The sequence below is a fragment of the Canis lupus genome, chromosome 36 (genome assembly GCF_003254725.2).
Source record: "Canis lupus dingo isolate Sandy chromosome 36, ASM325472v2, whole genome shotgun sequence".
Taxonomy (NCBI): domain Eukaryota; kingdom Metazoa; phylum Chordata; class Mammalia; order Carnivora; family Canidae; genus Canis; species Canis lupus.
The window spans coordinates 18,330,013-18,352,676 of NC_064278.1; the positions used below are offsets into that span (position 1 = coordinate 18,330,013).

At 45.0% G+C, this 22,664-nt stretch overlaps 1 long non-coding RNA gene across 2 annotated transcripts; it reads right to left on the reverse strand.

The window, feature by feature from the left end:
- Positions 1-1,416: 1,416 nt before the first annotated feature.
- LOC112668119 (uncharacterized) lies at positions 1,417-22,249 on the reverse strand. Of its 2 annotated transcripts, none has more exons than XR_003141489.3 (5): positions 20,663-22,249; positions 15,423-15,675; positions 14,556-14,688; positions 7,435-7,587; positions 1,417-1,763 (listed from the first exon to the last, which is right to left on the reverse strand). It is a non-coding gene; the product is annotated as an uncharacterized LOC112668119 (long non-coding RNA). The 2 variants fall into 2 exon arrangements; XR_003141488.3 differs by having other exon boundaries at positions 14,556-14,691; positions 20,663-22,248.
- Positions 22,250-22,664: the final 415 nt, after the last annotated feature.

Below are 22,664 nucleotides of genomic sequence, written 5' to 3' on the forward strand. Positions count from 1 at the left end.
GTCATTAAAGCATTTTTTTACTTGGGAATAAAAGGCTGTTCTTGTGGTGGTAGTTATTATTTATTTATTTATTTTTAGAAGCCCCAAACAAGCCGCTTCCTGTTCCCAGACTGACATCTGCTGGGGATGTCAGGCTGACCCGCTTCCCGGCAGGCCCGCAGCCGGCTGCCACTCCTCCAGCCTGGGGGGCGGGGGACCGGCCCTGGGGCCAGGGCCCTACTGGCAGCCCAGGCCGAAGTGGCTCCTCCTGGCCGCATTCAGTTGGGCCACCAGCCCGGGGTACCCAGCTTCTCTCCTGCTTCCAGCAGCTGGGTTCAGCCCCAGAATGGCAGTGGATTGGCACAAGGTCTCCAGTGCTGGAGGCTCAGGCGGGGCGGGGGGTGGGGGTGGGCAGGAGAGAGTTTGGGGGGCAAACTTAGGTACATGGGCAGGGTGAGTGTCCTCGGCATGCAAACAGGCCTGCAGACTCTCGGGAAGCCTGCCCTGTTTCCTGGCTTTCTCTGGGATGTCTCTGTACATCTTTTTTTTTTTTTTTTTTTTGGTACTGGTTCCTTTGGCTTTGATAGAACAGCTTCCTCTTAGGCAGCTCTGGACATTGGGTCCCGTAGGGGAGGCTTCGCATCCTTTGCAAATCAGATTCCCATGCCACTGGCTTCAAGGCTAACAACCAGGAACCCAGCTTCCTTTTCCACCCAGAATGAGGGCCCCTCTGCCTTCTTCCCAATTTGAGGAAGGCTGGTCTCCTTCTCCATGGCAATTTAAACCACAGCAGGGCTGGGGGTGGGGACATGTGGGGCTGGCGAACAGAGGGTTCTTTTCATTCTTCTACAGAGATCTTCTAGCTCCAGGGCCGCTTTGATCTGTGTGTCTGGCTCCGAGCTTTGGCTTCCAGCCCCACGAAGGCCGTATTCAGTAAGGCGCCTTTGGCCCTCTCACGTCAGCCTCCTGCCCCAGCCAGCCCCCTAACACCCTCTCCGACATTCTCCTGCCCTGCCCAGGCACCTCCAGTGGGCCTGGATTCCCACCACTTTGAGCCCTCCCACCCACATCTGTCCCACATCTGTCCCTTCATGACCACCAACATTTCTTTCCCCCTACCCAGCTTTTTCCACTCCTGCCAGCCTGCTCACCCCTACAGCCAGATGAAGGCACCCCCAAAGCCACTTAAACACCCCTAACGAAGCCTCGTCCACAGAAAAAGCCTAAGCCTTTGGCCCAGGCATTTGGAGAAAGCACGGACCAGCCCAGACCCAGCCACGGTTTCCCAAGGCCCAGAGCTGCCCTGGGGGTAGAGGAGTCCGTGGGATAACCTCAGGTGGCACGAGGAGGAAGCATTAGGAGACGGGATGACCACAGGAGAAAAGTGAGTTTGCTTCTTATTCTCTTTCATTTCTCAGAGTCAAGGACAAAGTCTGGTTTGGTATCAGTCAACTTTTTTTTTTTTAATAAACTTTTCATTTTAGAATCATTTTCGATTTACAGAAAAGTTGCAAGAACATCACGCAGAGTTTCTATACCCCCCGCACGGATCCTCCATTGTTAACATCCCCAGTGGAGGCTGTGACACCTCCTCTGTGAATCTCCCTTTCTTTTTTTTTTTTTTTTTTTTGAATCTCCCTTTCAACCAGAGCCCTTCCGAAGCCCCAGCTGGGAGGGTGAGCCGGACTCTAATCACCTTGCTTCTTTTGTGATAATATATTTTCCGTTACCTTTTATTTCCGGCAAGTGATACTACTCATCCACACTCTAAATTCCAAAAGGCTCTGAAAAAAATGAAAGGTTTTTTTGTAAGTTTGGAGCCAAAGCTGATTTGAGGCAAGCTATAAATAGTCTTTATCCTACTTGGTGTAAATATTCATACATTTCTCTGCAGAAATATTCATTCATTCTCTGGCCCTCTGGGGATGTTAACTAACGTTGCATATATGCACTATATCACCTTGCGATATCAGAAAAAAAAATGTGAATTCCAAAACACATCTGGCACTGTGAGCTTACCATTTACAGTTAGGAAACAAAGTCTCTTTTAAAAATAAATTTGCATAAAAAGAGGGAGTCGCTTCAAGAGAGTAAATTGTAAGTACAAGTGACCTATACTTTTAAGTTCCTCCTTCACTTTTTCCCACCCTTCATACAAACATATTAACTAGCACTAAAGAGAGAACAAGGACTCTGCAAGGCCTCCAGGATCCTATCCAGACACCGCAAGGGGGTTTCATCCGTGCTCTGGCCCTACCCACCCCTCCACCCCACACCCATACTCGGTGCCCTCAACACAGCAGACTCGCTCAGGCCTCCAGGCCTTTCCACAGCCATCTCTGTCCCCTTAAAGTGCCTTCCCCTACTTCTTTGCCTGGCAAGCTCCTGGCCCTTTTTCCACACTCAGCTCAGATGCCACCTTTTGCAGGAAGCCCTTCCTGGTTGCACCCAGTCCTGCTTCGCTGGTCAGCCTGTGTGGTCCCGCGGTACACCACACACAGCAGTGGGCGAGGAAGCAGCTTGAATCCAGTTTGAGCCGACCTCTTTTAGCTGGGTGACTTGGTCACCTACACTCACCGAGAGGAACCAGGGGGATTAGCAGTGACGGCTGCTGTTTGTGGAACTCACCCTTCTAAGTGCTTTACATACATAAATTCACTTCATCCTCACAAGCCGGAGAGGTAGAAATTGTTTTCATCTCCATTTAACTTATGAGAACCGAGACCCGAGACCGGAGAGGTTAAGTCCCTTTCCCAAGGTCATGGTCGCTTGGCAAGGGGGTAGGGGTTTCTGTCTCCATCCCCCTATAGAACAGCTAGGGGAGTGCGCACATCACAGGGCTGGCCAGGCCGGGCCTCATCTTCCCCGCTGCCCCCCACCTCTAGCACCCCACCCAGGGCGCACTTCTTTGCTCCTGAGGATAGCTCCACCAGGCCCCACAGGCTGTCGCTCTCCGCCGCCGCTCCTCTCTGCTCTCTCATCTCCGTGGACTCTTCTCGCCCAAGCCCACGCCAGGTGGGGCTGGCCCAAGGCTTTATACTGTAATCAGTATTTGCAGATTGGGCCTGTCACTCTGAGCTCAGCATCAGTGTGCCCGACTCACATTTGCCTTTCATCCAGCACCCTGCACGGGGTCCGAACCAAGAGAAATTGGTAAAGAAATGCCAAGAAAAAATGACGAAGTAAGTGTATGGATGGGGAAACGGATGGGTGGATGGATGGATGGACGGACGGACAGATGGACGGATGGATGGATGAATGGATGGGCGGATGGACGGATGGACAGATGGGCAGATGGATGCATGGATGGATGGATGGATGGATGGATGCATGGATGGATGGATGGACGGATGGATGGACGGACAGAAGGATGGACGGACAGATGGATGAGCGGATAGTCGGATGAAATAACAACAGATGGACACATTTTTGTCATTAGAATTTAAAATGCATTTGACGGACCCTGACTAATGAAAAATGACGCTGTCCAGCTAAGGCCCTGGGCAGACGCGAGAGGCTGCAGGCGAGGAGAGGGGAGGAGCGGCCCGGCTCCTGGGACGCGGGGCTGAAGGGGGGACATCTCAGCTGCGGAGAGGGGCCAGCCCGGCTGGGGGGCGGCCAGCCTGGGCCCCGCGGGGGCTCCTCACCACCAGGTGACCTGGGGCCACAGGCTGCGGCGGGGCAGGCCGATGCCACCACACCGACGCTCAGGTTAGAGACGAAGGCTTCCCTTTCTGCCTCCTCCCAGTTCTGGCCCGGGAAGGGGACGGATTCATCAACGAGGGCAGGTTCAAAGGCACCAGAGTCTGCTTAGGGCGGGAGGAAGGGGTGCAGGGGGCCACCGCTGGGCTGCTCGGTGGCCCCCGACTCTGCACTTTATTTTATTTTTAAAGATTTTATTCATTTATTCATGAGAGACAGACAGAGAGAGAGAGAGAGAGAGAGAGAGAGGCAGAGACCCAGGCAGAGGGAGAAGCAGGCTCCACGCAGGGAGCCTGACCGGGCCTCGACCCCAGGTCCCCAGGCTCATGCCCTGGGCTGCAGGCAGCGCTGAAGGCTGAGCCCCCGCCCTGCACTTTCCCTGCCTGCTGGGCACCTCCTCTGGCACCTGGCGGGGACGTGGGCACCCCATAGTCTGTTGATGTTCCCAAGGCCCCCGGATTTGTTATCGGAGTTGCCACCAACATAAACGCCCGTGGCCCGAACAATTCAGAAATGCCCTGCTGGGGAACCGGGCCCATTTAACCGGCTTTGGATTTTATGTTCGTCCGGTGGAGACTTCACATTTTGTCACTTCTAGGTCAATATATTAATTTTCCAAGGGATTTTAAGGCGCTTTCAGAACCCTCTCCTACCGCCGTGGGAGTCAGGATCCTTTCGAGCCGGCCAGCGGCCCCTCAGAAAGCCCCACCCGTGGAAACCCCCGTGAAGGGACAATCTTCCGAGAGAGGGTTTTCAAAAAGCCACTAAGAGGGACGCCTGGGTGGCTCAGGGGTCAAGCGGCTGCCTTTAGCGCAGGGCGGGATTGTGGGGTCCCAGGATCGAGTCCGGAAGGGCCGCCGGGGTGCAGAGGAAGGCGCTTGGCCTCCAGCCGTCACCACACGGGGCTGCCTGAGCCGTTCGGTGGCACCTCCTTGGCACCCAGCATGTCCCCAAGAGACCACGCGGGACACGGTTGACAAGCTTCCTGAACTGCACCACAAAACCATTCTGAAGGTAAAGCAGCTGTGATGGAGGGAAAGGCATTTTTTCTTCCTTTCTTTTTCTTTTCTTTTCTTTTTCTTTTTTTTTTTTTTTTACAAAAAAAGAGCTTCTTCACTCTTTCTCCCAATTTTATACTTTCCTTCCCCATTTAAGCTGGAAGGGGGTACAGGGCTCTCAGCCCTTAGGGGAGGCTTCTGTTAGAATAGAAAACAAAACAAGACAACCAGGCTTTCTGGCTTTTGTTATTCAAAACGTAAATCGTTTGGAGAATTCAGCTGATATTCAAGCAAAGTCTGGATGAATAGAGTGGGATTTGCCCGGGAAAGTTTTGCCTGGAAAGTTCTTGAGCAGGAGGAAGGCGAGGAGGGGAAGGGAGGAGGGGGGTCGAGGCAAGGGAGACTCTGGAAGAGAAGAGGAGGGAAGGGAGAGTGTGTGTGTCGTTGGGTAGAGACCTGGGAGGTGGCTCAGCAGAGCCGGGAGGTGGCCAGGGACGCGATCAAGGTCCCCCAGACCAGGCTTTGCGCTCGAAGCTTCCAGAGCCGGCAGAATGGGTGAAACAGGCCTGAGAGGCGATAGGAAGTGCTGTGGATGGAGTTGCTGGAGAGGGAGCCCCCTGCCCCGCTCCTGCCCGAGGACGAGGCTTCCTTTACCCGGGGTCCCAGAAGGGCCAGCCCAGACCTCAGGCCTGGCAGGGCCACGTGGGCTGCGAGGGGGGCCGAGCCGCAGGGCACCCTCCTGCCCCTGCACCTGGGGCGCGACTCCAGGATGGGAGGCTGGCGAGGGACTGCCTGGAAGGAGGGAGGTTACGTTTTGCTCCCGCCGTCAGGGACTCCGAAATGGAAATGATACGGCTTTTGATCCACTCGGGTGTGTGGACTAAGATGTAGGTCTGCGGTCTGTCTCCGGGGAGTGCGTCCCGTATTGTAGGGCTTCTTAGAAATGCTGGATGCTGAGATGATAGGTTCTGGATCTCAGAGACAGGGATTCAGCAGATCATTTGCGAGCTGGTAAATGATCACTGACCAACTCAGGGATCAATCAGGGATTCAGAGCCCTGCCTTGGAGCATATGCCAGTTCCCACGGCGTAAATACTCCGAAGGGCCGAGGTTGGGGCCCTGGTGGCAGCTCTACAGCTCCCCGACCTGCCCTGACCTGCCCTCCAGCCTTCACTGCCGCAGACCGTGGTCTGAGGGCTTTCCACAGGAATCTCTGCCTTGAAGGTGTTTCCCCAGGTTACCCGATCTAAGACTTGCCTTTTGACCCCTGCATCATCAGTTTTAATGAAAGGAACCAGTTTTCTCTTCGTTCTAGTATTTCTAGAGTTGAGTTCTTGTAAGTGATTCTATCCATGCCAAGATCTGTATCTATGAGGTATAATCCAAAGAATGAATAAAAGGCTGGATCCCAAGGGGTAGCCAGCCTCCACGCCGGCCACCAACGATTCCTGCCTCCTGGTGTTCGTGCCCCTGGAGAAGGTTGATCTCTGTAATGAAGGGGAGCATATTTTGCTGCTCTAAAGTATATCCCTTTGGCATAAGGATTATTTTGAGCTAAAGGCAATCAAAAGTGAGCCGATCCAGGAAAAGCTCTTTACCTCCCCCTTTGACTGCTTAAATCCACCCTGGAAAGAGGGCCTGTACCAGGAAGAGAGCTATTCATTACCAGAGATGCCTTTCTACCTAAGAAACTTATCTGTATAACAGGACACCTTCGTTTTCCAAACTTCTCTTCTGCCTTCCTGTGAATGGCCTTCCCCCCTTTCCCCCCGCCACCCAGACCCCTTCCCCTTTCCTTGGCTTCAATCATTTGGCTGCCCTTTGTGCCTCATATTTTTATGGGGCTCCTCTTTGTCTGAAATCTGTTTCTCTCCCATTAATCTGCCTCACAGTAATTATTAGACCAGCCAAAGAACCTAGAAGGGAAGAAGGGGAAAACTTGCTACCACTATGGTAACAGGACATTTTGGAAATGAGTGCGTGACTTCTTCTGAGGTTAGATGATAAAAGACACTGTGGTTTTTGCCTTGCCCTTTCTTGGATTACTCCCTCTGGGGAAGCCAGATACCGCGTCATGAAGACTCTTGAGTGGCTCTATGCAGGAGTCCACATGGTTGGACGCTACATAGCCTCAGTTTGCCAGCCCCCAGAGCGCTCCATCCTGGAGGCACATCCCCCGGCTCCGGGAGGCCTTTATGTGGATGACTGCAGCCCAGCTGAGCCGCTCCTGGTTCTCTGACCTGCGGAAGCTGTGCCAGATAATGAGCGCTTATTGTTGCTTTAAGCTGCTGAGCTTGGATGTACTTTGTTGTGATATTTATAAGAGGTAGAGCATCTAATCAAGAGGAGCTCTACAACTTTTAACAGCGGGGTGGGGGAGGAAAGACGGATGTGGACATACACAAATATGTGGAATAAGCCAGTATGTGTATCATCAGATACTGACTGTGACACATTTGGAGAAATGGGAGAGGGGAGGGAAGAGGCTGTGCATTTAAAAAACAAGGAACCCTGTTTGGGAAGTTTTCATGAGGTCAATTTTAGAAGAAAAGGAGCTTTGAAGAAAGGCAGGACCACATTTGGTGGCGGGGGGAGTGTCTCTCCTTTTTGGAGAAAACAATTTCTGAGGAGTTTACACAAATCCTCTTTGCTAACATGTGAAATTCACTTGAAAATCAATAATCTTTAGGACAATATGAGTCAACTGGTTTTTAGTAAAGTAATTCAGTCTTATAAAAAGTGCAAAAAACTTACCAAGACACAAAGCTGTTACCAGTTTGCTGTCTGCCACCACTTACGTTGTGTGAGACATAACAGAATATTTATTTATTAGGTGGGTTTAAACTACTGAATAAAAAGATTCAGTTCTTGGTGGGTTGGTTTCCATCCTGGAAAAATGGATATAAGCTGAAATAAAGAGAATGATTTCTATTTAGTTGAAAGGAATAAACAAACAAACAAAAGCCCTTCAATCAACCAGAGAAAATTAGTACCTCTTCCCAGTCTATTGTTTTTCATTTTGCTTTGCTTTTTGTTTTTGTTTTGTTTTGTTTTAAAAGGAAGTTTAAAGCCATAGTGGAAGTCATGATGATGTGGAAACGCTGGCTGGAAAAGCATCCTGGTATCTTTCCCTTTTGCCTAATACTCATTCAAGATACCAGTTTCAAATGACATAGGAAGTTTGCTTAAATCAAATAGAAAATTAAAGCACATGAATTAAGCAGCTGGAAGAAAAAGTACTATAAATATAAAGTAAATGAATAAATATATAAAAAAGATACTCAGCCTCACAATAATTAAAGAAATGCAAGCTACAAGGAGATGCAATTTCTAAAGCCCTATCAGATTGGCAAAGACTAAAAAGTTTGATAGAGCTCAGTAATTGGGAAGAAGGGGAATCAGGCATATCACAGGCTAGGGGTGGGAATGTAAATTGGCACAACAATTTTAGAGAGCAATTTGACAACATCTAGCAAAATGTTAAATGCACATACCCTTTGGCGCAGTAATTTCATTCCTAGGTATAAGTATAAGTTCAAGGATATCCATTGCAGCCTTGTTGGAAATTTGAAAGAAAGAAAGAAAGAAAGAAAGAAAGAAAGAAAGAAAGAAAGAAAGAAAGAGAGAGAGAGAGAGAGAGAGAGAGAAGGAAGGAAGGAAGGAAGGAAGGAAGGAAGGAAGGAAGGAAGGAAGGAAGGAAGGAAGGAAGGAAGGAAGGAAGGGCTATGTACACAAGAGAGAGTGGCTAAATCACAAACAAATCAATGATTACAAATGCCTGGAGTGCTTGCTCATTTTGTGATCAGCACTGTTCTCAGAGCACTACTATGTGAAGTCATGTGATTTCACAAGAACCCAAGACTTGATTCTCTTCATATAATGATAGAGCCGTACAAACACCATCCAGCCACCCAAGCCACAGGGGTATGTGCTGACACAAGGGCTACTTTTTTTTTTAATATTTTATTTATTTATTCATGAGAGACACAGAGAGAGATAGAGAGAGGCAGAGACACAGGCAGAGGGAGAAGCAGGCTCCATGCAGGGAGCCCTGCGTGGGACTCGATCCCAGTCTCCAGGATCACACCCTGGGCTGAAGGCGGCGCTAAACCTCTGAGCCACTGGGGCTGTCCACAAGGGCTACTTATGCAACAGAAAGGATAAAAGGACATTTTAGAACAGACGAGAGAGCACAACCTCATTTATGATAAAGAAATAATGAAGTGTGTATGTACGTTTATATTTGTGCAGAAAATGTCTAAAGAGATAGACAGTGGAAAGAAAGAGTTAACTGTGGGATCCTCAGGAGAACTTTCCATTTTTTAAGTAATATCTTCTTTACGTTTTTAAAAAAAGATTTTTATTTACTTATTCATGGGAGACACAAAGAGAGAGAGGCAGAGACATATGTAGAGGGAGAAGCAGGCTCCATGTAGGGAGCCCGACGTGGGACTTGATCCCAGGATTCTGGGATCACAACCTGAGCCAAAGGCAGACACTCAACCGCTGAGCCACCCAGGCAACCCTACTTTTTTTTTTTTTTTAAAGATTGTATTTTATTTATTTAAGAGAGAGAGCAGAGAGGGAGAGGAAGAAGCAGGCTCCCTGCTGAGCAGAGAGCCCGATGCAGGGCTTGATCTTCCATGGCAGGATCCTGGGATCATAACCTGAGCTGAAGGCAGATGCTTAACTGACTGAGCCACCCAGGTGCCCCTTTCTTTTCAATTTTATTCATTTACTTATTATTTATTTGCTTACTTACTTGTTTATTATGCAGGCGGAGAGATTTCACTTACAATTAGACAAATGGCAAAGGTTGAGGTCACAGTTTTCAAGACTGCCTTCCCTTCTGACACCAACTGTCTATGGAACAATCAGTTTCCATCTCTCGTTAGAAGGGCTCACAGAACTCACTGAAGCTCTTAAACCCATGGTTGTGGTGTATTACAGGGAAGGGAGGCGGATTAAAATCAGCCAAAGGAAGAGACACGTGTAGAACAGGATCTGGGAGGGTTCCAGACCCTCCCAGAATGAGGCTTCTATCAGTCTCTCCTGTGGATCAAGGATGCATTATGCTCCTGGCATCTACATGTGACAATGCCCACGGAGTACTGCCAACTGGGGAAGCTCACAGGAGCATCACTGGCCAGAGAGTTTAATGGGGTTCCGTTATGTAAGCACGTTGGATTGATTGCCCACACGGTTGAAGTCTACAGGTTGACTGATACTACATGATCCAAAGCCACACCCTAAATTATAACACCTTTCTGGAGGGGCCAGGGCCTACTCTAAGATCCAGGGTGGCCATCCGGTGTCCTAAACAAAGACAGTCCTATCAAGTATGACATAGATTAATTCCAGAAGCTGAGGGCGAAGGCCAGACCTCTTTTGGGGCAAGGCCAAATTCTTTACTACACATTTTTGTGATTAAAACCTGGAGGAGCTATGTGGTTGGTTTTCCATGTGCTTGTTGGTACATAGTATAGTGACTAAGTTGTGTTTTTATGTAAGAGGACTGGGTTGCACTGAGACTCCCTAATCATGTGGATTTTTGTTCTGCGTTTTCTTAGATTCTCCATTTGTCTACTCGGCAACCTTTGGTCATAGGATCAAACTCATGGCCACAGCTGTTAACATCTCCTCTGTGAGCCAGCTTTCATGGCGCCTGATAATCATATTGCAAATCCTCTCATTAATCATGGGTCTGTACTCCCAGCCGCCTCTTTTATTTAACTCACATACCAAGCCAATACTCCTTTGCCCTAATCACCCAAGGCCAGGTAGTATACGACTAGAGACCACTTCGATAGGCCAGGGCTTGCTGACTCAAACTAACCAACCCTGAGCTATTTTCACTGCCTTGCCTTGTCCTTTCCATGGGAAATAAGAAAGGTTCTGACCTGTGCTTTCCCCTCACTGCCTCTGTCTCCTGACCAAAGCTGGTGCTGCCCGATGTGGCCCTGTGTGGCATCATGTGCTCCCTTCTCTTGGGAAATAAGTAATAACAGTCTTCCCTCAATGGCATGAGCTTCATCACACCATCTCCCAAAGTTAAAACCCTGTGGGTACATTGAACTCCTCCCCACAGGCTGAGGTTTGATAATAGCCCTTACTCATTGGCCTAGGCCTGGGCTTATACACGCTTGTTGAATTCAATGAACTACTAGTTTTTCCTCAGTGATGGTCCATAAACTGTTCATCTTGCCTGATGCAATGAGTCCTGGATGTGGAATTGGAAATGAAGTTCAACAAACCACTTGTGGCAATGGAAATGTGTATCAGCTTTCCAATTCTGCCCTGAGTTTACTGAAAGACTTATGTCCTGACTTGGTCAGTGTCCTTTTGTCACTCTTTCTATACCCCTGACCCCAATTCGTTTGGTTAGCAAATATACTTGTATCTGCTGCCCTGCTAAACCTGCCCTGGTCAACTTAAACACTGAAGCTCAGAATGAAGAGAAAGTTGTATTTATTCCATTTAGCCTTGTTGTGTGACTTATTTTAGGCTCTGAGCAAATGTTAGTTTATGAGTGTTTTTGCTTATTACAAAATGTCAGGGATCCTCTGGAGCTGGCTTTAACCCAAACACCTTAAGTGTACTCTCAGGCAAAGATATGAAAAACAGAAATTCTGGTGCATTTTGTAGGTAATTCTAAAAATACAGTTTGACCCAGCACTTCCCTCCCCCAAAATGAGGGTGCATTTGGACATATTCATGCATTTTCAGGAACACAGGTATGAAGATACGAGTGAGTTGGAAAGGAGAAAAACTATAATAATATTACATTAAAAAAATTAAAGCCTCTAGCAATAAAAATGGATAAAGGGCCAAAGTTATGGACAAATAAGATTATGAAATGCCAAGTCATAAAGAATGAAGAATATTTGGGCTTTTAACAATGCAGGTGAGCTTTTATAGCAATTAAAAAAAAACATTATGACTGCCTCAGGCAATAGTAGAAGCTGTTTATAGTTGGTTTACAACGATTCCACAGGGCTGGCCCAATTAAGAACTCCAATCCTGAACCAGAAAGGTTTAAGAACATTTTAAAGAAGACAACTCTAAAAGGGCTCTTTGGGAATACTGACATTTCTTCTATAGATCAGTTAATGAAAAATCATTTTATTTATACTATTCCATTTAGCCTAAGTGTGCTAGAAAACCAGAAAAATTAAAATACTTTGCTTTTATAATACCCTTGGATCTTTAGCTAAATTTAACAAGCTATAAAGGAACCATGCCTTAACAGCCAAGTGTAAGTTGGGGAATGGTTTCTGTTGAGTCAGGGTAAAGAGTGTTAGTTATAAATGCTCTTGAGCATAGTAAGTTCTGTGAAGTCACATGTATCTGGAGGCTTTTAGCTGCAAGTAAAAGAATATTCGACAATTGGCTTAAACAGTGAGGGTATTTAATTCTTGCACCAAACAAGAATTCTGGATCCAGGATTGGATCAGCACCAGTTGGTGGTGCTTCTTTGACCATGTTTTTGGCCTTCCATTTCTGCAACTCCAAATACAGTTCTTTAGGAAAATCTATTTTCAAATCTAAAAGGAAGGCTATCCAGAGGGTCCTAGAATTTACAAGTCTTCATAGCAGGAGGGAAAAGAGAGTGGCAATCTCATCTGGTCTCCGTCTTTTGGGGGAGGAAAAACCTACCCCTCCCCCAGCTCTGTCAAGCCTCCTCCTCAGACCTCTTTACATGTCAGAGGCCAGCGCTGGGTCACCTGCCCATCACTGGCACAGCGAAAGAGAGGTTACATGATGAATTTAGGCGAATAATGATTCATCTCCTGGAGCTGGACACACCCTCTATGGAGCAACATTGAGATTTTGTTAGCAAGCAAAAGGGGGTGGTGAGCTGGCTATGTGAGATGAGTACGGGCAAACAATCAGCAGATGTTTGTGATATTTGGAGGCATTAGTGGGGCCTTGGTCCTCATGCCTGAGCTGGTCATTGCTGTTCAAAGGATGCATAGGAAAAAAAAAAAAAGGATGCATAGGAAAGGAAATATATCTTTCATTTGTCATGTTGTTTAAATTGGATAAGGACCTCAGTAAAACCAGGTATCCTATGTGGCTGTGTATCAATTAAGCTATGGGGCCGGGCTCCTTACTTAGAAATAAAACTTGGCCAAATCTAATATGGTTCTTCATTAAATCTATTTTCAAGTAAAAAAGAAATGATATCCCAAGGTCCCTGGAATTCATCCCAAATGACACAAATACAATAAGCCAAATGGCTGAAATCGCTTACACACAAAATTTGACCAAAGCAAATAAGCTTGCTCTCATGCTGTGATCAGAAGAGCAGCAAGCTGGAGGCTTTGTTCAAAGCAAAGAGAGCAGGGAATTCTAAAGACCCTGGTCCTCGGAAGGGGGCAGAGAGATATGAGTAAACAGGGTTAGTTAATCCACTCAGGCAAGAGCCTCAAAAGTTCAAGATGTGCTTTCTCATCTGCATTTTCATGGGATTTCACCCAATGGACATGAAGGGCTATGAACTATACCCCCCCCCCCCATATCATTGATGGCAGCAGCCGGCCTGCTATTCTTCGCAGAGACTTTGCTCAAGAAGGCTGGTTGCCCTAAATAGGAGGCGTGGCAGGCCTCACGGGAAAGAGAAGCAAGGCATCTTAACCGCAGCAATGGAAGGACAAAATGTCAAGCCTCAGGAGAGATTCCCCAAAGCGCCCCTATTTCCTACTCCTTGGGGGGAAGTAAAGACACAAGGTGCCCCCTGCCTGGGCTGCCGCTCCTGGGCACGCTGTGCACTGTCCGTGCTGGCAACACGCGGGGATGTGACCGATGGGGGCCCGGGGTGGGGGTGCAGGGCGTGATCCTGGGACCCTGGGATAGAGTCCGCATCGGGCCTATCTTCAGGGAGGGAGCCTGCTTCTCCCTCTGCCTGGGTCTCTGCCTCTCTCTGTGTCTCTCATGAATCAATCAATAAAATCTTCCCCAAACACTGAAGTGCGAAGTCCAAGCGCCCCTCTACCCCCTGCAACCCAATAACCAAAGGGTTCCTAAATGGAGCTTCCAGGATTCTGTGCTAGCCCATGGGAACTTGGTTGAAAAAAAAAAGAAAGAAAAACAAGCAAAAGGGTAAGTTGCAGAGGGTTGTGTTAAAGCTTCTACATTCCCGTCCAACCTGCCCTCCCCGGGCCCCTCTGCTGTGGCTCTTTACCAAGACGCAGCCACCGGCCGGCCTGCGCTCCCCGTCTCCTGCCACAGTGGAAGAGGCATTCCTGCACCTGCCCAGCCTGCCACTCCACCCCAGGGGCCGGGGCCTGCGCTCCTCCTGTCCCTTCCTTTCCCTCTTCCCTCATCAGCCCGAAACTCTCCCCCTCTCCGTTGCTAAAAACAACAAAAAACTACAACCAACCAACCAATCAGCCAGCCAGCCAGCCAGCCAACTCTTGCTTGAACATCTCCCTCCAACCCCATGTCTCTTGTCCCCTTTATGGCGGAACTTCTCAGGAGAGTAACCCAAACTTGCTTTCAAGTGAAACAGGATTCATCAACCAGCACAGCTACTTTTTACCTCCCACTGCTCAGCAGCATTTGCTCTCCTTCCGAAACTCTGCCTTCCCTGGCGGCTCTGACCACACGTCCCTTGGTTTGTTCCCACCTCATTAGCTGCTCCTTTGGGTCTGGTTGGCTGATCTCCATTCCCTTCCTTGACCTCTGTTCCTGGCTCATCCGTGGGTCCTTTCCTCTTCTCTTCCCAGGCTCTCTCTCTAGTCTAAGGGGTCTACTTCAGTCCTCAGGCTTTAAATACCACCCACAGAGTGATGATTCTAAATTTAGATGTCTGCTGCCTCAAACTTGCTTCCAAACTTTGGACACATATAGCTAGTGGCCAACTTGGTACCTACCCATAAGTGTTTAAAGAGCATCTTGAGGGCACCTGTGTGGCTCCGTCCATTGAGCATCTGACTCTTGATCTCAGGGTCATGAGTTTGGGCCTCATACAGGGCTCTACACTGGGTTCCACACTGGGTGTGGAGCCTACTTAAAAAATAAAAAAATAAAATAAACTTAAAGAAATAAAGAGCATCTTGAAGCTATATTTAAAATGTTTTCAAATTGGGTTTTTTGTTTTCTTAATGAGTTTTAAGAGTTCTTTGTACATTTTACTTAATTTCTTTATCAGACAGGTCTGTTGAAAATATTTTCTCCTAGTCTGTGGCTTGTCCTCTCATTCTCTTTACAGTGTCTTTTGCAGAGCAGATGGATGTTTTTAATCTTAATGCAGTGTAGCTCATCAATTTTTTTCTTTTATGGACTGTGTCTTTGGTGTTGAAAATGTTATCTCCATATCCAAAGTCATCTAGACTTTCTCCTATGTTTTTTCTGGGAGGTTTACTTTTGTATTTTACATTTATATTTTACATTTTATGTGTGAACCATTTTGAGTTATGTCTTTGGAAAGGTGTTAGGTCTGTGTCTAGACCCTTTTTTTTTTTTTTTAATGTGGATGTCCACCTGTTTCAGCACCATTTGTTAAAGAGACTACCTTTGTTCCATTGTATTGTCTTTGTTCCTTTGTTAAAGATCAGTTGACTATACGTACGTGGGTCTATTTCTGGGCTTTCTATTCTGTTCCATGATCTATTTGTCTATTTTTTCACCAGTACCACGCAGTCTTCTTTACTACAGCTTTATAGTAAGTCTTGAAGTCAGACTGTGTCACCTACATTCAAAATAGATTCTTAATTCCCACCTCCACACACTTTCCATACCTGCTCCTCCCTTGAGTCTTTTCCATTTCAATAAATGGCACCATCCACTTGCTCAGGATAAAAACCTAGAAGTCACTCTTCATTCCTCCCTTCTTTCTGCCATCCAGTCCATCATTATGTCTTAATTCTTCCTCCAGCAAGCAGATCAAATCAAGTCGCCTCTCTCCATCTCTGCTTGGTTCAACGAAGAGCCAATCTCATTGGTTCTCCTCCATGTCCTCCTCCACAGTGAATGAGCCCCCCACCTTTTATTCTTCAAAAAGAAAAAAAAAAGAAAAGAAAAAGAAATCAGGATTTATCGCACACATTTTATATTCAGCCTTAAATGAAAACACAACCAGCCTGAGCAAAGTGTTTTTTTAACGAGATCTGTTGAAATCAGATGGAGATAGGAGTTTAGGCTAAATTCCTTAGGAGAAAAGGTAAAGCCCTAGGCCTGTACTGTCCACTATAAAAGCCACTAAACCACATGTGGCTACTCAGCACTGGAAATGAGGCTAGTTTGAACTGAAATGTGTTGGAAGCACAAAATACACTCCAGATTTTGAAGATTTGGTATAAAAGGAAAAAACCTAAGTTGTCTTACTAATAATTTTTAGGTTGATTACATGTTAAAGTGATAAACATTTGGAATATTGGGTTGAATAAAGTACATCATTAAGATGAATTGTCTTTTTTTTTTTAATGCGGCTGGTAGAAAAATTTAAAATATATCCGTGGTCATCGTTATATTTCTGCTGGGCAGAGCTGTTCTGGAAAGTAAATAACGCATCCCTGGTGCAGTTCCCTGGGTTGACATTCCCTTTCCTGCTCCCAGGATCTCTGCTCCATCTCTCCTAGGCACGTCAGCCCAGCATGGTTGCTTCTCCCTCACAGGTGGCTCTCATGACTGGGAGGACTGGGTAAGATGGCAGAGGGGGTCAAGATGTCAAGTGATCTTTTTTTTTTTTAAGATTTTATTTATTTATTCATGAAAGACACACACACACACAGAGAGAGAGAGAGAGAGAGAGGCAGAGACGCAGGCAGAGGGAGAAGCAGACTCCCCTTGGGGAGCCCAATGCAGGACTCAATCCCCGGAATCTAGGATCCGGCCCTGAGCCAAAGGCAGACACTCCACCACTGAGCCATCCAGGCGTCCCTCAAGTGATCTTTAAAAACATATCTCAGGGGTGCCTGACTGGCTCATTCGGAAGAAGATAGAATCTTGATCTTGGGGTCATGAATTCGAACCTCAAGTTAGGTGTAGAGATTATTTTAAAAATAAACTTAATAAAATCACACATCAGATTGGAAGCCTCTTTTGTTGAAAACCTCTAATGGCTACTATCCATTTGAGTTAGAATACAATCCTAGCTGTACATTATACACATAAGGCTCTGCATAACTGAGAATATTCTACTTATTACACATTAGCCATCCCGCCCTCCTGTCTATTCCTCCAAAACACCAGGCTCTTTCCTCCCGCATAGTCTCTGCATTTGCTCTTCCTTCTGCTTGGGATGCTCAGACCCTACTTGTTTTGATAGCTGGATCCTTTTTAATCCTTGAGTCTTGGCTTAAATGAATACATGGAAGTTCTCAGATATAATTCTAGATGTATTTTTATTTGCCTTCAAATCTTTAGTCCAATTATTTAAATGAAAAAATTGCATGACAATTATAATCCCATTTATGTAAAACCTTATGTAGATGTGTACATGTATCTGTAAATACAGTAACTATTTGGAAGGATACACACCGGTTAACGGATGTTACTTCTGCAACCTTACTATGCATACTATTCTGCAACTTACTTTTCTACAAAGCAAGATGAATAAGAGATTTTTCTTTTTTAAAAGATTTTATTTATTTATTCATGAGAGACACAGAGAGAGAGGCAGAGACACAGGCAGAGGGAGAAGCAGACTCCCTGTAGGGAGCCTGATGTGGGACTCGAACCTGGGACTCCAGGATCATGCCCTGAGCCAAAGACAGACGCTCAACCGCTGAGCCACCCAGGTGTCCCAAATAAGAGATTTTTCTATGCCAGTTCATTTAGAGGTGCTTCCTTCTTTTTAATGGCTGAAGGTATTCTTTTGTATAGATGTATTATAACTTGTTTCACCATTTTCCTATATTGATGGATATTTAAATTGTTTCCAATTGTTTTTGCTATATTACAATTGAATCTTATTACAGCTGATATGGATTTCAATTCTTTGGATCATAGAAAATAATTTACCTTCTTATGTATGGAAGCCAGGCTTTTATCACAGTCTCTGAAATAATACATCCTGTTCAATTGTGAAATGTAGCCATCCTAAGCATTAACGAATTTTTTGTGTGCAGTTTATATATTGATATCTCTAACCAACATCTTTAAAACTTTAAAGCACATAAGCACTTTGTGACAATTCAATATTACTAATAATGCTTTGTGCATGAGGGCTGTGCCAACCAACCACTTATAATCAAAGGATACATTTTTCTCTTCTAAATTGAAGTATGACTTATATGCAATAACGTACACAACTCTGGACCGTACAGCTTGATGAAGTTTTACGTGTGTATACATCTGAGTAACTGCTCCCAAGATGAAAATATAGAGAACTTCTGACACCTTAGCAGGTTGAGGGATAGCACATTTTCACTGAGTAGGATACTTTTTCAGCTGGTTTCCATAAAATTTCCACGTTCCTCATTTCTTTAGGATGAATACTTCTTTATAATTCTTACAGTAATAGTAACTTAGGGAAGAGACAGCAGGATGAATAGGGGAATCACAAGTATCTGTCGGGTACTTTCTCATCTGTACTCATCTCTGATCACTTACTTATTTTTAGAAACTGCTCATGGATATCCGAGGCTGGAGTAATGATAAAATCATGGATTGCCAAAACTTGCAAGTTATATGATCCAGACTGATGGGATTTTCGTTCTACTCTCCCCAAATGGTTTCTCTTCATTATGGCCAATACGGGTCATTCAATGCAAATAATGCTATACTATACTGGTTGCAAAATTATGAAGTCTTTTTTTTTTTTAACAGTTTTTTTTTTTAAGATTTTACTTATTTATTCATGAGAGACACAGAGAGAGAAAGAGGCAGAGACACAGGCAGAGGGAGAAGCAGGCTCCATGCAGGGAGCCCGACGTGGGATTTGATCCCGAGTCTCCAGGATCACGCCCTGGGCTGAAGGCAGCCCTAAACCTCTGAGCCACCAGGGTTGCCCTTTTTTATTTATTTATTTATTTATTTATTTATTTATTTATTTATTTATTTATTTATTTTTTAACAGGGGGAAGTAATGAGCTGTGCAATTTTGGTTAAGCAATTTAATTTCCTTGTGTCTTCACAAGAAAAGGAATAGTGAGAAAGAACACTGGAGATCTAAGATTAATAATGGAGACACGTAAAATAATGAGAGAGAAGTAGGTTATGGTCAGATGATCAAGGGCCTCAATTGCCGAGTTGATATATTTGGACTTCCTCACCTTTTCTTTTTTCTGTCTCTTTCTCTTGGCCATCCAAAATCCCCTACGGTATTTCAGTTATACTGAACTGAATAGAATTCTGTGGCTACTCTATAAATGTAATAACAATTTTCTGTGAGAAAATTAATTCCAATTTCCAAATAACTAATTTACAATTTAATCTTTGCAACAGTTTATTTTATGACTTGTCATTCTGTTAGCATTACTTAACCTTTCTGTTCCTCGGTAACTTCTGATTTACAGAATAGGGGAGTTAAGCAAGATATTTTCAAATGACATTTTCAGTCTAAAAATTCAATGACTTACATGAAGTCCTGGCACGTTATTAGCAAAATGTCAACATTTATCACTCAATCCAACAATTTCTTCTCTCAGAATATTCTTTAGCAACATTAAAATATTAATATTTCTTCCACAGGACAGGCATTTAAATAACCACGGGAAAACATGCTGCATAGTTTTCTTGTGTATGATACATAAGGATTGGGCCTGTTAGGTGATGTTGAGGGAACTACGTAGAAATTTACATCTATCATGTGCCTCTTCTACATCTGGAACTCTCTTTAGTCCTTTCATACTAAGCCATGTAGTCTATGTTAGTATGATCTTCATTATACAGACGGAGGAGGATCGACTTGCACAGGGCAATATCTAAGTGGTGGTTGTGCTATCTGAACCTAGCTTTGATTAGAAGCTCTTTCCACCCTATAAAGCTGTGTTCATAACACAGAACAGAAGGTATACATTCCAAATAAGGTAGAACGGAGACATGCATAGAAAACTTCTATATTTGCTGGGGTAAAAAGCTAAGCTACTACAAGAGAAATATGGGGGCTCAAATACAGTAGCTTAAAGGACACTGAAGTTTATTTTTCTTTCATTTACCAGCCCCAAGGTTAGCAGCCAAGTAACTGGGTGCTCTGGTCCTCAGAGTCCTTCAGAGATGCAAGTTCCTATCATACTGTTGCTCTATGGTCTTCATATGCATTATTAATAATGGGTTCTCTGGAACCCATCAGGAAGCAAAATAGTTCCTGAGGGGAAAACACATCTAATAATGGAACTCCTAAATCTGAAATTAGCCTTTGTTCATATTCTACTGGCAAAAAATTTTTATTCTATGTATATTTTTAAGATTTATTTATTTTAGAGAGGGGAGAGGGGCAGAGGGAGAGAGAATCCTCAAGCAGACTCCTTGCTGATCTTGGAGCCCAATGTAGGGATCAATCCCAGGACCCTGGGATCATGATTGAGTCCAAACCAAGAGCCAGCCGCTTAACCAACTGAACCACCCAGGCATCCCTCTGCTGACAGGATTGTTAGTCATGTGATCTATATCTAGCTGCAAAGAAGTGGAGAAACAGTTTATAGTAGGTCAGCCAGGTGCCCAGCTATAGTCTATTAAAATTATGAAGAAAAAAGAATGCACTCTTGTAGCCAACTAGCATACCCTCATATAATGTCATTTCTCAGAGTTGATAAAACAATCTGCAAAGCACCCCCTTCAAACAGATGGTTCATAGTTATGATCTAGAGAGTAACATGTTGTATAAAACTTTATCCAGAGGACTAGGAAAATAGGATTTGAGATGTAATAAAATAAAGATGTGATCTATCCCCTGTAGTCTAAGGCAAGCAGGATGGTTTATTCACCAGAAAGAAAATGGCATTTTGCACCAAGACCAGAAGGAGAGTCAAAGACTCAAGACACATCACTATTTATTGGTCCTTCCCACACTCCTGTAGCAACAGAATGCACTCACCTTGCTGGGTGGGCTCTTGCCTTCAAATGCAGGCCACAGACACAGGCACCTTATGAAGGTTTCTTTCCTCTGTAGCTGCTTGCCAAGCGTGAAAGCCACTCTATCGTATGTGATAAGAAGAGAGAGAGGGATCCCTGGGTGGCACAGCGGTTTAGCGCCTGCCTTTGGCCCAGGGCACGATCCTGGAGACCCAGGATCGAGTCCCACGTCGGGCTCCCTGCATGGAGCCTGCTTCTCCCTCTGCCTGTGTCTCTGCCTCTCTCTCTCTCTGTGTGACTATCATGAAAAAAAAAAAAAAATCCCCACTTTAGAAACAAAAAAAAAAAAAAAAAAAGGAAGAGAGATACACAAATGCTCCCCCGGAATCAAAATGAGCTGTGGTTTGAGAAGCAGAAATATAGAGTGAAAGCAAGAGTTGGATCTGAGAATCTCAACTCCTGTGACTGAGATCGTCTCATGTGTCACTAAAGAACTCTGTTGCACATCCTACAGCTTGGAAGTCTGTGATGCTACCTAGGCAAATCTATTACCTCCCATGCTTATGTGTCCTTAGGAGAAATACCATAATTATCTGTGATCATCTTTTTCAGTGTGACCACATAGAGGTAGGACGAATAAAATGACTGACTAGTCAAGTAGACAGAAGTATCCTCAATTGGGGACATTCGTTAGAAGCCCTGGAAGTGATTTCCTAAAGAACATTTACATTTCTTCTAATTTTACACTTGCCAGGCAACTTTCTGTTCTATAATTTTATCTCGAGTGGATACAGACGCTAGAAGAAAGCACTCTAAATATAAATGAAAAGAATTATCATTTATTAAGCACTTACTAGGCACTAAGCAGTTTTAGCATTGTACATCCACAAACTCGTGTCTTCCCTGCCACCACCCCATGAGGGAGGTCCTATTACCCCTATTTGATAGCTGAGGAAACGCAACTTGCCTAACTAAGGTCACACAACCAGGAAGCAGTACAGCCAGGATTCAAACCCTGGCCTCCCGACTCCTGACTAGGAAAGAGCCTTTACCACCATTTCCTACTTATATATCAGAAACATCTTTCACTGTACATGAAAGAACTTAACATTCTAGTTTAGAAATTAGACTCAGAAGTTTGGAAAATGTTACACACAGCATAAGCTGAGCTGAGAAAATCAAGTCCCGAGGCCTGTGGAGCCGAGGACCATACCAGATCCGTGGCTGGAGAACTCTGTAAAGTGCCATCAAGGGTCCCCTCTTGTTTTTATCTTTCCCAGTTGGGATATGGGGCTTTTCATGGAGATACTGATTTACAAGTGGCTCAGGATGTTCATAGATCAGGAAGGCAATTCAAAAACTCAGTTTTTATAGGGGCCCCAAATAAATTAGGGGGAAAAAAGTCACTCAAAAGTCAAACCTAGCTCTTTTTTTCTAACATCATGGTCTAGTTTTTACAAGCTTAAAATGAGATCAATTTTCTTGCTTAAGCAGTTTGCTATTAGAAACATTTCTGAAGTCTCTGGCAAAATAAAAAAGAGCATTAAGTAAGAAGACTAATCAGAAAAATATAAGAGACAGGAAAAGAAGGGATTTTCTGTCTCTGATTCTTTATTTTTTTGGTTTTATATTTTGAAAGATTTTATGCTAAAGTTATCTCCAAACCCAACGTGGGGCTCGAACTCACAACCTCAAGATCGAGAGTCTCATGCTCTACACACTAGGCTCACGAGGGGCCCCTCCCACCCCCCACCCCCATCGGTCTCTGGCTCTTTGATAAGGGACAGAACTGTTACGAAGAACCTTTGAGAATTTAATACAAATAGGTAACAAGATAAACATCAGTGTGGATTTTGAAGCAGGAAGTTGATTAATCATGAGTAAGAAGACTTGCTGTCCAAACGGAGCTGGCAATTTGTAAGTGAACAGAAGCTTGACTCCTAACTATGTAAATGATGAGAAGTATTTGTGCTTTTTGAGGGGTTCTGGCTCTAATCTGAGCCATGCCTGAAGTGCAAGTTATG